We start from the raw sequence: 17,334 nt of genomic DNA, 5'->3' as shown, positions 1-17,334 counted from the left end.
TCATTATGATAGAAAGCTTACACCAATAATGACAGCAAAAGCTGGATTTCTCGTGTTTATTTACTTCTACTGACTTGTGGGTTCGAAAGGACTTTTATAATGTTGACTGTTTACTTGATTTCTCCGGTATGGTGACTGCCTCTCACATGAGCACAGTGGAGCCAGAACCCTAAGAGGACTTCCTTTTCCTGAACCTCGTTGCCTCTTTTAGAAAACGTTGAGCCTCATGGGGCGCCTGGGTGGCGCAGTCGGTTAAGCGTCCGACTTCAGCCAGGTCACGATCTCGTGGTCCGTGAGTTCGAGCCCCGCGTCGGGCTCTGGGCTGATGGCTCAGAGCCTGGAGCCTGTTTCCGATTCTGTGTCTCCCTCTCTCTCTGCCCCTCCCCCGTTCATGCTCTGTCTCTCTCTGTCCCAAAAATAAATAAACGTCGAAAAAAAAAAAAGAAAACGTTGAGCCTCTTTAAGAACTGAAGTTTGCTCTATTGACCTGTGTGACTTACTCAGGACTCTTTTCACCCCTGAGACGTTGGCTTTTAATTGCTAAATAGGATTAGTTAGTGAAATTCAAGTCGCACATGAGTATTTTGTGGTAGCTTCTGGTAGAATGGACAGTTTGCTTGAGCTATTGTCTCATAGGAAATAAATCATTCCTAAAGCCTGGCTGTTGTGGTAATTTTTGTGTGGGAATGGGGATTCTTTACTCTTCACGATTTGTGTGTATGCGTGTGTGTGTGTAGAATAGTCTAGTGTTTACTTAAAGTTTTCTTATGCTCATGTGGTATGGGTTGAACTGCATCCCACCAAAATTAGTATGTTGAAGTCCTATCCCCCACTACCTCAGAACGTGACCTTATTTGGATATAGGGTTGTTGTAAGAGTAATTAGTTAAGATGAAGTTGGAGTAGGGAGAGCCTTTAATCAAATATAACTGGTGTCCTTATAAACTGGGGACAATTGGGCATAGACATGCACACAGTGAAAGTGCCTTGTGACTCTGGGGGAGTTTTGCTGCCTCAGAGCCAAGGGAATTCCAGAAGCTAGGAGAGAGACCTGGAACATATCCTTCCCTAGCATGGCCCTGTGGACACCTTGACTTTGGACTTCTGGCCTCCCGAACCGTGAGACAATAAACTTCTGTTGTTTAAGCCACTTATTTGCTAAGCCACTTACCTCATTATGGTGGCCCCAGCAAACCAGAACATCAGGCACGATGATGTTGCTGTTTCCACTTGAGTAACACTCACATTTATGAGTATCTACTTCATGCCAGAAGCAGAGCTAGATGCCAGTGACACAAACTGGATTAAGCCTTCCAGGAACCCAGTGGGAGAGGTGGACAGAAAGGATTGGGAAGTTTAATGTCCCTAGTCGCCAACTTCAGATAGACCCATGAACTCACCTAAGGAAGCTACTAGTTCCCTACTTATCTTGCTCACATTCATTCCACAGCATCTATTAAAATCACCACTATCCTCATTTCCATTCAACCACTGACTTTCTACTACTGCTCATGTGATATTTCTTAAAGATGATATTTTTATTTTTTTATTTTTATTTATTTTTAAATCTTTTTAAAAGTTTTTTTATTTATTTTTGAGACAGAGCATGAGCAGGGAAGGGGCAGAGAGAGAGGGAGACGCAGAATCTGAAGCAGGCTCCAGGCTCTGAGCCATCAGCCCAGAGCCTGACGCGGGGCTCAAACTCATGGACTGTGAGATCATGACCTGAGCCGAAGTTGGATGCTTAACCAACTGAGCCACCCAGGCGCCCCAAAGATGATATTTTTAAAGACTTACATATATATATTTTTTCTTTAAGGAAAGTAAACAGGAACTTTCCGAAAGGGCAGTTTCCTTTTCTTGCTGTCAACATCGCACGGGCATTGGGGCGTTGCTGGGATTCACACCCTCAGTGGGGAAAGTTCTGCCAGCCACAGAAACGTGAGGGCACGTGCATGTGTACAGGATTCCAGATGGGCTGAGGGCTCTAGAGCCATTGAAATGACTCCTACCCGGCCCTTCATGACGTAGTTATTCAGAGCTTCGATTCCCAGTTCTGTTATAATGAAAGTTCAAGGGTATCACGCTTGACAACTTTTAACACCAGTTGGGAAAAGTGAACTGACATTTATTTTGGTGATACAGCTGAGAAGATGCAAAGTTGCCAGTGGCTACTGAAGAGCAAAGTGTCCTTGAGAAATATTTCCTTCTTTGTGCGACCAGTTCAGTTTCTGGGTGGAGCCAGTCGTAGCTTCTGTGCTGTAATTTGTGTGAGCCATGTAGCCGGTAGGTTGCCATGGTTACTTGAGCCCACTGGGCAGAGGACAGACTTTCATTGTAATTAGAGTGAACACCACAGCCCAGCCGTGGGTGCTGCTCTTCAGAGGAGCCACTTCCCTTATGAAGCTTGTGTGGTCACCACACAGGGTGAAATGAGAAAGAGAAGCGTGGCCTTTTCTTCTGTTCCTTCTGCTCAGACTCTTGGGGAAGAGGCCATGACTCACTTGGGGGATATAGACACATCAGATTGTGGTTAGAAATATGCTTCTTCATAGAACTGTTTGCCTAAGCTACTAGTCCAAGATAGGAATGGATAAATACTTTCTAAAAAGCTGGGTTGGATTTAATATACTTACGTAGAACCTGATACATTCTCCAGTTGAGGAGAACTGCCTGGCAATGAAATGAAAATGAGACTGTCTACTACAATAGTGACATTGAGGTTTTGGTATGTACAAGTGCTGGAAATTGCCAACACAGAATTTTCAATAAATTATGTTCCTTTGGAGCCCTCATGGCTTGGCAGAAATAACCCACACATGGTGGGCTTTGGAGTCCTGGGGATTTGGGTTCAAGTCCCATCTCTGCACTTATCAAGTTTGCATTCCTGGGTAAATCATCCACCTTCTCTAGGCCTCATTTAAAAAAAAAATAGGTAAATATGTATTTATAGGGTATTTGTGAGCACTGGAGATAATGAATATAAATGACCTGGGCAATAGTAGATACTTCAGGCAAGATGGTGATGATGATGATGATGATGATGATGATGATGATGATTTTTAGTTTTTGATTTAAAAGTAAATTGAAAAGAAGAGAAGCCCACAGTTCTTAACGCAGTGTTGATGTACTGTTCATTAAATAGCTTGGTTTTTCCAAGGATTGTCTTCATGAAATAAGTCCACTATATTCAAATAAAAGGATTCTTTGGCTTTGAACAGTTTTTTTTTTTCTCTTATCAAAGATTCTCCTTTCAGCCATGGAAGTGATAAATAAATCTCTTTGCACATTGAAACTTGAAATACTTGGAACATTGTACAGTTACACCAACATCAGAGAGCCCCTTCCCTAATTGCTGAAATGCAACAGCTAGTCTACAGGAGAAAATTCAGTGCAGCTATTTGAGCCAAGATTTTAAAATGTATTTCTGCTTGAATTTTTAGAGGAAATTTAAAGGGAATGCATTTGCCTAAGCGGGATTATGCTTTGAATAAACGCCCTGTGATGACCTCACAAATGTCAGGGGTCTTTACTGCCTTCTTGGAAACACCTTTAGCGGTTCGATTGAGAGCATGTGCAGTCTGGGGGACTCTGGTGTGAATGTTTAATCCGTTTACCTTTTGTAGGGAACTTGCTTAGTCATTTACCCCCTAACAAATGTGTGACATAGACGTCCTAGGGAATGGGAGACACAGGTGGAGCCCCTCACAGCTCTCACTGCATAGGCTGGATGTGTAACCTCATCACCATCACCAGCGTATCTGAAGGAAGTCTGTGTCCTTAGAGGTAGATGAGCCCCACGGAGGCTACGCAAAGAAGGACACAAGAACAGGTACATGGCAGCGGTTTTCCAGACTGTTCCAGAAACAGAGGTAGATAGAGAGAAACAGAAAGACAGATAGACAGATATTGTCCTAAGAGTTTTCCGGTCACAGAGTGGATTGGGTTAGCTCGTTATATTTTTTAGTGATCTAAAACAGTGGTTCTCAAAGATGAGGGGTGTGAGTGAGTCCTCCAGGGGACATTTGACAATGTCTGGAGATATTTTTGGCCTTCACAACTGGGGAGGTATTAATGGCGTCTAGTGGGTGGAGGCCAGAGATGTTGTTGCTAAACATCCCCCAATGCATGGAATAGCCCTACAGAAAAGAACTGTGCACGCCATCAGTCATGTCTAGGTTGAGAAACCCTGGTCACCTGATCTAGAAGAAGACACACCTTCAGACTAGCCCATGTCCTTTTTCTCTTACCTCCTGCTCAGAACGTCACCTTCCGATGGCTTGGTTTGCATTTTAGACACTTTGACTTAAGAAAGGGGTTGTCTTAGTTAGCTTCGACCGCTGTAACAAAATATCATAAACTTATCGACAATAGAAATTTATTCTTATAGTCTGGGAGGCTGAGAAATCCAAGATCAAGGTGTGCTGATCAATCTGATATATTGGCCAATTGAGAGCTCTCTGGTTGCAGATGGCTGTCTTCTCGCTATGTCCTCACTTGGTCGAAGGAGCTAGCTAGCTCCCTGGCCTCTTATGAGAGCACTAATCCCATTTGTTAGGGCTCTAACCTCATGATCTAATTACTCCCCAATAGCCTCACCTCCACATACCGATACATTGGGGATTTCAACATATGAAATTTGGGGGACGCATGAGAGGGTTATCTTAGTTGGTTACTGGTAAGCTCTAGCCTCCGACAGTAATAAACTAGACATCTTGCTCATTCATAAGTCTCTTAAAATTGAAGTCAGTTCTGAGTATGATCAGTTTGGGTCCCCAGGAAAAAGAAAATGGAGCAGGAGTTATAATAAATAGGTACAATTTCTGTGCCCATTCTATAGAAGAGGAAGTGGAGAGGTTGTGTCTCACCAAGCGAGGAAACAAAGAAGTCACCAAATCTTTTCTCTTTCTCTTCTCGACACATGGCTAGATTATAGTTCCCAGTCACGCCAGCGGGTAGGTGTCCCACGTAGCTGAGTTCTGACCGCCAAAAGGTGGGCAGATGTGACATATTCTTTGTCTAAGCTTGGCCCATGAAATGTGAAAATGATCTTTGAATCTGCTTCTCCTTCTGCCGTTCACATGGAGAAGGTTCCGAGTTTCGAGAAGAGGGTGGAGCCACAAGCCAAGAGAGCCTTGGTTCTTGACCAGCTGTGTTGACAAAGCTGAGCCTTGGAGGGTTGCATCAGCAAAAATAAACCTTTATTTTGTCAGGTCACTAAAATGTTGGTTATTAAAGAACTTTCTCACCCACTCTGACTAATAACAAAATGAAATAAAGAAGTGCAAACATGAGGGGGACCCTTGGCCTGTGGCCATCCATCTGGGACTACATAGAAAAATTCACCTCCACTAAATAGGCAGAGGTACAACATTGATGCTTCTGAATATGCTGGTGTTTATATTTACACATGCTCTCTTCCGAATCATGTTTTAAAATCAAAGTATTCATTAAATTCCCTTTATCGGTATTTTACATGATAGGCAGAGGCTTATTTATATCTCAGGCAGTCATTTTAGTAATTTCAGGTTCTTAAACCTGCATGAAGATTCATAAATTCACATATTATCCCCTCGATGCTAAGGGTTGCATGTGAGTCTGGGATTTAACTGAGAAATGTGGAATACGAGTTTTTTTTTTTTTTTTTTTTTTGCCAAACCATTCCCAGTTGCTTGCGCATCTCAGGAGCCAAAGCTTATTACTTTCCAAGTTGTAATTTAAACTTGTTAAATTGCCTCCAGACCCATTTTTTTTCATGTAGCACAATGGGAAAAACTCAGTGCTTTGGCTCCAAATGTGATTCTCTTTTATTTTTCTCTCTCCAAAATCCTACCTCCTTTGGGGATGCATCATCATTATTTCATAGAAAATTTGGGCAGGAACATCTTTTTATGAAAACTTCTTGTTTTTCTGTGCTTTTTTTTTTTTCTTTGAGAGACATTTGCCATTGCATCTGGCAGGTGGTGTGGCTCTTTTTGAGAGTCTTTCAAACTCGTGATGTAGTCACATTTTAAGATCTTTGTGGGATGGCTGTAAGGAGAAATTAGGCTTGGTAACTATGTAGAAAATTGACCTGGTAAACACATTAGAGGTGGATTATCCTCTATTGCTCCCTTAATAACACCCAAAGAATGTGCCGTCCGTAGCCATTTCAGAGCCTAGCAGGAGCTTTCTTGCTGAGAGACGGAAGGTTCAGATTTTGTTCAGTATGCTCAATATACTTAGGTGGAGAAAGCCTTTAATGGTACAGCAACTCTTTGCGTGAGGACCAGCCTCCCACAGGCTACAATGGAGAGATATGCATGAAGTATACATATCAACTATGGTAAACACTCGATGTCCCATATTTAAAATGGGGTGGTTTTCAGCAAAATTCTCTGTTCTCCTCTTTTATTTTCATGGATTAGAGTCTCCAGTGCATGTTTTTAGGGCGTGGGAGGGGCCAGGAAAGGGGAGGGCTGCTTACACACTTCAGTATAGTAGAGCCTCTATTCTAAACATGTTTTTCATTCTTTTCTTCTTTTTTTTTTTTCTTCACGTTCCAACAGGCAGGTTCTGCTGCACGGTCAGATCAAGTTTGATTCGGATTGTCAGTTGCCTGAATAATTAATAGAGAATTTTCAGATGTGTTGAGGAAGAATTGGGCGAAAAATGAAAGCAACTATTATTTTTTTTTCTCCCTTTAGCAGAGTGGAATGTCGCAGTAACAGACATTCCCTAAGTGTCAGTAACCAAAACCAATGCAGGTTTATTTCTTACGGACCCCATATACCCACTGGTGGAGGGCTCTGATTTATGTCATCTTTACTCTGAGACCCAGGCTGACGGAGGCGCCTTCCTATGAAATTTCACAGGTCACAGGAACAGGGAACAGAGTGCGGAGAACCATAGACAGACTCTACAGTGCTTCAGAAGAAAAGAGACACACAGCACTGTTGCTTAATTTTATTGGCAAGAGCAAGACTTAGAGCCAAAGCTAACCTTAGAAACACCGGGAAGGGTGACTTTTCTGAATACCGGAAATGGAAACTGGGTATCAGTAAATGGTGGAAATATTTACGTCATTGTCCTACCCCGACAGACATACGCTCATGACACAGATGGACATAGACGTTTAACCCTAAGCCCAATGATAAAATTAGCCCCCAAGGGAAAGTGAAGTCTCATTACAGAAAAATTCAGAAATGTAGCTTAGAACAGAAGATACCCAAAGAGATCTCCTCCTGATGCAGGAATATTTAGCCAACAGGTAGTAGAAAGGCATTTTGTTTCAGGGGACTACTGTTCCACCCTAGACTCAGTCAGAAACGGGCACAACATAATCTCTGAGCTGAGAGTGTTTAGTGTTGTCAGCTCATTTAAAAAATATGTGTAGTTCAGACTTAATTTTGATTTTATTCTTAATTTTCCTTTCTTGGTAAACAGCAGGTCAAATATCAGTGAGAATTATGGTCACAGATGTGAGACGTACTGAATCGCATTTTCAACGTCTGTTGCATAGACTCAAGGCAAACATGAAGCCTCAGAGCAAGATTTTTTTAATTTTGATTTTTTAAAGATTTTTAAAAAATTTTAAGTAATCGCTACACCCAATGTGGGGCTCAAACCCACAACCCTGACACCAGGAGTCACATGTTCTACCAACTGAGCTGGCCAGGTGCCCCAAGAAAAATACTTTAAACATTATAGTGATTATAGAGAGTTAATTACAGGTGGTGCTATCAGAATTTCTCTCCAAAGATACAACCTCGGTGCTTTCTTATTTTTCCCTGTTTACAGCATTAAGATAATCTCATACCATTTTTAAAAACTTTTCCTTCTTTTATTGCAATGCTTTTTAAAAATTTCCTTTGTTCTAAATAAGTAAAATGCCTGGGAGAAGTCAAAAGGAACAGTACAGGGATAAAATGGAGCCATCCCAGGTTGTGGGAGATCAGGACAGATGGATTGATTATGATGAGGTGAATGTCTAATGTAGCCCCCACCAAAAACAAAACTCCAGACTTTTGAAACTCCCCATTAGTTCAAGAAGAAAACAATAAATATATAAATACATAAATACATAAATAAAAATAATAACTCAGCATGATTACCGAAGAGCAAACATTTCATTTGACTTTGTCTTTGCCCCAGGTTTTAATTTATCAAACACATACTGAGAAAGCATCTCATGTTACCATCAATTCTTGCTGTGTTTTATTTAACATGTAGCAGAGCCTGACAGAAATCTGACCTCCCAAGGCAGCTCCCCCTAAGGGAAGTTCATTACCTGGCATTGGTCTACTTTGTCCATTTATCTTGGAGAAAATATTTGCAAACCATATAGCCGATAAAAGATTTGTATCCAGAATGTATAAAGAAATCTAGTAACTCAGTAATAAAACAAATACCCAATTTTCAAAATGGGCAAATGATTTAAATAGGCATTTCTCCCAAGAAAATGTGCCCATGGTCAATATGTACATGAAAAGATGCTCAGAGTCTTTTAACATTAGGGAAATGCAAATCAAACTACCATAAGATACCAGTTCACACCCACTAGGATTCTAGAATAAAAGAGACATTAATAACAGGTGTTAGTGAGGACTGGGGAAGGTGAGGGTCTCATATACTGTTGGTGGGAATGTAAAATGGCCCAGCCACCTTGGAAAATGCTCTTGGTAGTTCCTTACAAAGTTAAGCTAGAGTTATCATATAACCCAGCAATTACTCTCCTAGGAATATATACCCAAGAGAAAGAACCCCCAAATAAGTGAAAACATATGTCCCCACAAAAACTCATATACAAATATTAAGAGTAGCATTATTCACGACAGCAAAAAATTCAGACAACCCAAATAACCAGCTGTTGGATGGATAAACACAATGTAATATATCCATAAAGTGGAAAAAATTATTTGGCAAGACAAAGAAATGAAACAGTGATAACATGCTAGCTGCAACACGGATGAACCTTAAAAACGTGATGCTAAGTGAAAGAAGCCAGTTACAAAAGACCATGTATGATATGCTTCTGTTTATATGAAGTGTCCCGAATGGACAAATTTATAGAGACAGATAAGAGATTAGTGTTTGCCTGAGACTGGGAAGGGTGGGTGGGTTGTGGGAGTGACTGCTAATGAGTACAGGGTCTCTTTGTAGAGCAATGGAAACGTTCTAAAATTAGATTGTGGTGATGGTTGCACAATCCTGTGAATAGACTAAAAACCGTTGAATTGTACATTTTAAATGAGTGAACTGTAGGTTATGTGAATTGCATCCTAATAAAGCTGTTCTCTTTCTTCCTCTCTTCCCTTCTTCCTCCCTTCCCCTCTTTCTCTCTTTCTCTCCTTTCCTTCCTTCTTCCCTTCCTTCCTTCCTTCCTTCCTTCCTTCCTTTCTCTCTTTCTCTCCTTCTGTCTTCTTTTCTTAAAGTGAGGTACATTTCATCCATTCCAGTACTGAAATGTGACCCTGCCTGGCGGGTTTCTTGGCTCGGTAGTTTATGATGCTATACGGTGGGTTCCAACTTCCGGTTCCGAGTCACCTTACCAAGGAACTAGTAATAGCTTTTAACTGTTCCAGTGACCCCCTTCTCAGCACGTCTCCCTGATTCCAGCCCACAGCATCTATACGGAGATGTCTCGTTTCTTGCTTCAGAACAGAAGGCTGGCTAAAAGTTAATACTATTTGCTGATGAACTTGCTCGGAATAGTATGTAGGCCCTCGAATCTGATACCCATTAGTGACGATGGTAGATGTGCTTTCCTTCGGTGTGCTCTACAAAGCTGCTGGCACCAGCTTGATCAATGAATGGTCTGGCTGTGTGATGCTGGAACTATCTAGAGCTGTCTGTAATCTCGATTTACTGTAGGGCTGCACACACTCCCATAATGAATCAGAATGCCCAGGCATGGTGGCCTTGGGGAAGGGAGTTGCAAGGCCCTTTTAAAGGGAAGAGTAACTGCCTACTTGGGATCCCAATGGAAAACCCTTCAGTCATTGCTGTGGGCCATTGTTGCTTCTGTGCGGTGCCACTGGACTTTCCGCCAGCACAGCCTCACACGGAAATGTCTGTTGGAGCCATTCAGCCTAATCTCGGACGGACTACATTTACTTCAACGTTGTAGGCACGCAGTAGATTTTTTTGCATTAATTAATAACTGTGTAGAAACAATCTCTCTGCTACTTTATGCAAAAGAGGCCTGGATTGTTGTAAATTACGTACATTTTCCATTAACTTTTCAGCTACAGAAATTCTTCCTTATCTCGATGAGGATTTACCGTAAACTATAAGGAAAGTAAATACCGATTCTCTGGAGGATGTTTATGAAAATTGCATTTTATCAGAAATAACGACCTAGGTGTTTATACAGCTCCTTCTCTACCCTCACAGACGTATCTTCTCTGCTGGGGGCTTTTTTAGACTCCTGCCCTGGTCAGCCTGTCCAAAACCACAGGGTCCTGTTTACTCCCCATCCCTTTGCCTTCCATTGTTTTCCTCTACAGCCAATCACTTCCTGTTTTCTGTCGTAGTTATTTCTTTATTGTTTATCTCCTCCATGGAATGTAATCCTTCTTAGGCAGGACTCTGTTAATCTCGTTTGCTGCTCTGTCCCTAGTGCCTAGATCAGTGTCTGGCTTCTTGGAGGTACTCAGTAAATATTTATTGAACATATAAATAGATACACTTCCTCCCCTCCTCTCTCCAAAATACAGTTTGAGAGAAGAGAGAAGAGAGCCCCACAGAGCAGATAGCAAAAGAGTAAGCTCGTTTCTCTCTTGTAACTACGCATTATCCAGCTTCCAGGCACCATGGTATCATGCACACAAAAAGAGACAGAAAGTACAAGGTTGGAAGGCTCTTCTCGTTCAATTCTGTCCCGAAGAGGAGACTTGAGTGTCCAAGTGGCAAAGGGACTTTCCCTTGGTCACAACAAAAACGAGTGACAGAATGAAGACTGTGCCTCAGAGGATGTCATTCACAGTTCTCAGAGTTTAGAAGGTGGAGAAAAACACTAAAACACTGGAATGTTTAGCCCTTCTAAATTAACTAACTTACGTTATACTTCATGACTTACTAAGGTACATATTAGTAATTACATTACACGTAATTACGTTACTTACTAACTTGCATATACTTACTAACTTATAACCTGCATTGTACTGTGTTATAATTACAACCCAACTGTCGCCTGGGGAACCTTGCTCCTTTGAGATTTGAAAATAGGTGGCTGAGACCCCCTCTCCCGTGTGGTGCTGTCTTCAGGCATTTGTGCGTGTAGGCAGAGGTGGCTGGTTCATTATTCCCATTTTGAGTAGTTCGAGGTCATTGCCTTTTCTTTTATATGCTGTCCCTTTGCTACTTCGCCTTCTTCCCAAGTGGCCCCTCGAGATATTTTGCTAAACCAAAGGAGAAGTTCTATCATACTCTTTGGAGGCAAGAACGGCTTCCCTCAGTGATGGCGTTAAATAAGGAATATAAAACACGGAGTAAAGCATTTGAAATATTTCCACCCACTAACCATGACGACTTTAGGGTGCTGTTTTAGGGTATTACTCTTTGTAGGGATGAATGGTACAACAGAAAGTACCTAGACTTTAGTGGGGATCATGGCCAAACATGTACTGACAGTATGATTTTAGGTGAAGTAATTGATTTAAGTTCCAGTTCCTTGATTGTAAAACGGAGAAAATCATACTTGCTTTATAGGATACTGAGAATTAAATGAGGTAACATGTGTAAAAGTGCTTTGTTATAGAAGACATCATGCAAACAATATCACCACTGTCACTGAGTTTGTATTTATGGTAGTTTCATTTTTTTTTTTTTTTTAGAAAGTGACTACATGAGTTCCCCAAGCTTCTGTTCAGAGTTGTACCTTAGTTGCTGAAATGCCACAAATGACATTCCCTCTGGAACAAAAAGGGTGGGTCAGGTAAAGAAAACCCAATTGTGAGTGATAAGTTAGAAAGCAACTTGAGAAATCCCAGTTGGATTTTGTGGAGTTGGATTGAAGTGTAGTTTCATAAAATGGGCCAAATACCTGTGTTCAGAACTCTTTTGCTGCTGAGATATCCCACATTTCTTGTCCTGTTTACACTGGTCAAGATCTTTTTTTCTTTTTTCTTTTTTTCTTTTCTTTACTGACTCAAGAAGACAACATTTCATCGACAGAGATCTTGCCTTCTCCACAGGATTAAGATATTTTACTTTCTTGATATATTTGACTTTAAATCTTTTGATGTTTCATGTTTTCCCCCCAAAGAAGTGACATGTTAACATTGTTTGAATAGCCCAGCAAACCCATATGTGCCTTCGGATTGCTTTCTCGTTTATGTGGGGTGGGCAGTGGTTTCTCTTTCCTCTTTCTTTTGCTCCTGCAAAGCATTGCCATTATAGCATCTCAAAATATGAGCTCAGTAGGATTGCCTTTCCCTTCATAGAAGAAAGACTGGGATGTAGAGCTATTGAATGATTTACCCCTAGTCTCAGAGCTGGCTAGTGACAGAACGAGAGACTTTTTTCTGCCCTCTTATGATAGTAGCGACATCCTGTTGACATTCTTCTGACACATAGACATGCAAATAAGTAGAAACAAAGAATCTTTTATGAAGCCTGGGGAAATGGAGAGTCATATTCTAGTGCTCCTCTAAAATAATGTTGTCGACTACCACCAGTCCTGAGTACGGGAGACCTTCCAGATAAGCCACCACTGTCCTTTTTCTTTTATTCCTCTGTGACTATATTGGGAGGACAAGAAGAGGTGGATGGTCTGAATGCAGAAGGAAGCAGAAAAAGAAATTGAACAAATCGCATTCCTTTCCAGCGCACTCATCAATGTATTGATTTTACTCATCAAGCGCTTTTGAGTGCTGGGCTCTGTTTTAGTCACTGAAGATATGGGGGGAAAGAAACTAAGAAGTGTTGCAGTCTCATGGAACTTCCAATCTATTGAGAGAGACAGGCAGGCAGTACATCATTAACTGCTTAGTAACGATTATTGCAATGAGGGTAAATGCTTCCAAAAAAAAAAAAAAAAGCAGAGGCTACCACGAGCCCCTGAAATAGGGCATCTGAACTGAGTGAGCACAGGGGTTCAGGAAGTCTGAGGAGGTGTCCATTAGCTAAGGCTAGAAACGTGAGTAGCAGCGTGAGAGGTGGTGGCAGGGACAGCGGGAAGAGGCGAGGCAGAGGCAAGAGTACAAGCAAGGATCCTGAGGCAGTGAGTGTCTTGGCATATCTGAGACACAGGTTGACGTGAGAAAGCAAGTGGGAAGAGATGATGGAGATAAGCAGGTAAGAGCCATTGGTGATCTTTGGTCTTGGCCTTGGTCTTGCAAGAGCCTTGGTGATTTCGACCTCTGTGTAGAGCAGTGGGGAATTATTTAAAAGCTCTGAGCATACAGGAGCGATAGCACTCTGGCTGCAGAGAAAGGAACGGTGGAGAAAGCCAGGGCTGCATAAGAGATCTGTTAGATGTTCATAGTAATCCAGGTGAGCAGTAATGTTAGTGTTGACTGAGGAGGTGGTCGCGGAGGGAGGCGTGAGGGACCTGAACCGTTTTGAGAAGGCGGGCTTGAATGGAGGTGGAGCCCCAGGGAAGGGAAGATTTTGGTGATAGCTCCTCGGATTGGGGCGTGGGAGACTGGTGGTGTGGCATGCCTTCGTTTACTGAGGAATGGATGACTAGAAAAAGAACGTATTTTTTTTTATTGACAGTAATACAAGAAGTCATCTTTTGGACCTACTAAGTTAGGCCCATTAACATAGAGATGTCAATTGTGGTGGTATTGACCCAGGGCTCAGGATAGAGAAATGGGTGGCAGCTGGGAACTGTCCACTCACAGTTGGCGTATACAACCATGTGGGAGGATGAGGTCATCAGAAAGAAAAGGCAGATGAGAGAAGAGGGCCGAGGATATGCCACCAAGAAATAGCTGCTTGGTCTGTTAAGGTATACATGACAGGAGATGATCTCTGGCAAGAGTTAGAATGCAGGGCGGCCCAGTTGGAGGCCATATTTATGTATCAGGAGGAGAAGAAAGTCACAGAGGGAGCTGAGGACAAGTAACCGGCGTGGTGGTTGAAGAGCCAGGAGAATGTGATGTCGTGGAAGAAGGCACAGGGATAAGTGTGTGATAGTTCTGGGGGCACGGGGAGGCTGTGGCACGATTGGGGTAATGGATCACCCAGCTGGGTTATCCTCTGGGTTAAACTCTGAAACGTGAAGTCTCCGGATCTGATTTTTCTCTAATAACTCCATGGCTCATTACAAAGATAAATAGAACCCCCCCTGCTGAAAATGTCTAATGATTAAGATGATTTGTTATTATTATTTATTATTTTGTTTTGAATTTCACTTAGAAGCCACTGAGAGGGCAAAAGGAAAACAGGAGGCGATGAAAAACTGCACTCAGGTGACTCATCACTAGACGTGGGGCCAGTAGAAAATCCATGCAGTAGTAACTTTTTATAAATGCAGTTCTGGATTGTTAAGTGGAACACCTTGACCATGGCCCTTTGAGTATTACTGGAGGATGTGGGGCATATCTCTTGTGTCATTATTGTGAACCGATGTTCTCGTGGTTTCCTGATAGTCGTTTGAGTCCTGGCTCTGAACAGGGAAGAGTCTAAAGAACAAGATTTAGGGGAAAGGTTTTTAAAACACAGATTAGGAACCAGTACCACTGGAAGGATTCACGTATTTCCTGTCTTTAAATTTTGCTTTGAAATGTGTAGTTTCCAGTAAATTTTTTGAAGATGCTCAAATTGTTGCTTGAGTTTATAGAACCTCCTTTAATTCTTAAGTAGCACACAGCTGAATAAAGATTGTAGCAGCCTGATTTGGTTGATTGGTTGAGTTCTTCACATCAAAGAGCGGCATAAAATAAGAAACTGGATTCTCAGTTGGAAATAAATTCCAGATACCCTGTTTTTCTTCCAAACAATTCAGATGGCTGCAAATCCAAACTCTTAGCTTTTTATCTCTCGATAATCATATGTGAAAAATAATACAGAAGGACAGAAAAATATTTACCTTTCCAGTTAAATTAACTGTAACATGGCTAAGAGTCAGGATGCTCACTTTTTATACATCCATCAAAAATTTATAGTAAATGCATTGGGCCCGTTCCTAGAGATTCATGAGACACAAGTCCTGATTTGAAGGAGCTTATAGTTTAATAGGGGAAGATGAGTGCATCCAAATAATTATAAATTTCGGTTATAAGATGTTTTAGCAACTCAGAGGAGAAAGATGAAATAGTATAGGAGAGTATTCAGAGGATATAATTATGTGAACTGAGTCACAGTGACTAGCCAAGGTGAAGAGGAAGGACCCAGGGGAAGGTGTTATTCAGCATGGGTAGCATGAAGTTGCCTCTAATAGAATGGAGGGGGGTGGAAAGGTGAGGAGGACCCAGATTATGAAGGACGTGCAAGCCAAGGTAAGGGGCTGTTGAAGAATTTCAAGCAGTTGCTTGGTAGGTAACTTATGCATTCTGGGAGATCATCCGTGGCAAGGTTAGAGCAGGTTTGGAGAGGGCGGGACTGAAAAAAGATACTATTGGGGCACCTGGGGGGCTCAGTTGGTTAAACATCTGACTTCGGCTCAGGTCATGATCTTGTAGTTCGTTGGTTCGAGTCCTGAGTTGTGCTCTGTGCTGACAGCTCAGAGCCTGGAGCCTGCTTTGGATTCTGTGTTTCTCTCTCTCTCTCTCTCTCTCTCTGTCTCTGCCTCTCCCCTGCTCTCTCTCTCTCTCTTTCTGGAAAATAAACATTAAATTTCTTTTAAAAAAGAAAAAAGATACTATTGCAGTGGTCCAGATGCAGTACAGAGACATGGTACAAGAAAACTAGTGGTTAAAAAGATGGCTGTGCCTCTCAGAAGCATCCCTAGAGAGGGAAAAAAAGATCTGGGTTCTAATTTCAATTTTGGAACTATATTAGCATCCTCCAAAGAAGACAGAGAAATTTATTTAAATGAATTGGCTGACATGATTCATGGAGGTTGGCAAGTCCAAAATCCTCAGGGTGGGTTGGTAGACTGGAGACTTGGGAAAAAGGTGATGTTGCAGTTTGAGTCCAAAGGCAGTCTGCTGACAAAATTTCTTCCTGCTCAGGAGAGGTCAGCCCTTTCCTATACAGGCCTTCGACTGATTGGACAGGGCCCACCCACATTATGGAAGGTAATTGCTTTCTTCAAAGTCTACTGATTTAAACGTTGATCTCATCTAAAAAAAATACCTTCCTAGAAACCTCCAGAAAAGTGTTTGACCAAATATCTGGTTACCATAACCCAGCCCAGTTGGAGGGTAAAATTGACCATCACAGTAACTAAAAGTTTTAGGCAAATTACTTTTCATTTCTGGATCCTCTCCCAGATTCCTCCTGTATAGAATTATGACATTGAACTAGATACCATCTAAGATCCATTCTAGCTTTGAATAAAATATGTTTATTCTTTCTTTGCCATGGAGTTAAGAATGGGCGTTGCCTAATTTATTTTAAGATTCTGGAATTTTATTTTTTTAACCATTTTATTTAATATATTTTTTAAATTTACATCCAAGTTAGTTAGCATATAGTGCAACAAGGATTTCAGGAGTAGATTCCATAATGCCCTTACCCATTTAGCCCATTCCTCCTCCCATAACCCCTCCAGTAACCCTCTGTTTGTTCTTCATATTTAAGAGTCTCTTATGTTTTTAAGATTCTAGAATCTTAGATCAACAGGTTACCTTTGGCATCTACAACACTTCATATATATGGGTAGGAAGTAGGCAGAACTGCTTAATTCATGCAAATGGTGACTCCATTGCTGTCATTTAAGGATTCCATGCAACGTAGCAGATTTTTTTCTGCCAAAGTGCACGAAATCAAATTTCTATAGCTTAAGTCATGTTTGAGGCTTGCTAGGAAGCTATCCTATGTAAAAGACCCTTTAATTAGGTTCTGTTGGGAATTCAGGTATTGGCATACACTGTTGATTTTTTTGTTACGGAGACGGAATCACTACAGAGAAAGTGAAATATGGTTCACGTTATCAGGCAGAATCAACTGATTTTGGGGAGGGGGTCTCTTGCCAAGCAGTGGCATCTGTGAGCTGATTTTAGGGTTCCATTGCTCCCCTCCAAGTATGAGACTTTCAGAGATAGATAGGATGCCTCATTCTTCTTAAAAGCACGTTAGAAACTCTTTTACCCCTTGTATTTAAGAGAAACATTTCTACGTGGAAAGCGCATTCATGCAGCTGAGTGTATTGATAGGGAGGTTTAGTGGTTTGAGTCGTGAACCCTGACATGAATGGGAGAAAAAAAATCATCAGAAGCATTTTCTTGTCGGAAGAGATACA

General features: G+C 41.6%; 1 protein-coding gene across 4 annotated transcripts in view; it reads left to right on the top strand.

Annotated features, from left to right (window-relative positions):
• The window catches only part of PID1 (phosphotyrosine interaction domain containing 1), a 231,459-nt gene that overhangs the window by 131,355 nt on the left and 82,770 nt on the right, over window positions 1-17,334 (top strand). The gene's annotated exons all lie outside the window — the stretch shown is intronic.

Source organism: Leopardus geoffroyi, chromosome C1 (genome assembly GCF_018350155.1).
Source record: "Leopardus geoffroyi isolate Oge1 chromosome C1, O.geoffroyi_Oge1_pat1.0, whole genome shotgun sequence".
Taxonomy (NCBI): Eukaryota; Metazoa; Chordata; class Mammalia; order Carnivora; family Felidae; genus Leopardus; species Leopardus geoffroyi.
The sequence above is the reverse complement of the archived record's forward strand: the minus strand, read 5'-3'. Positions and strand labels throughout refer to the sequence as shown.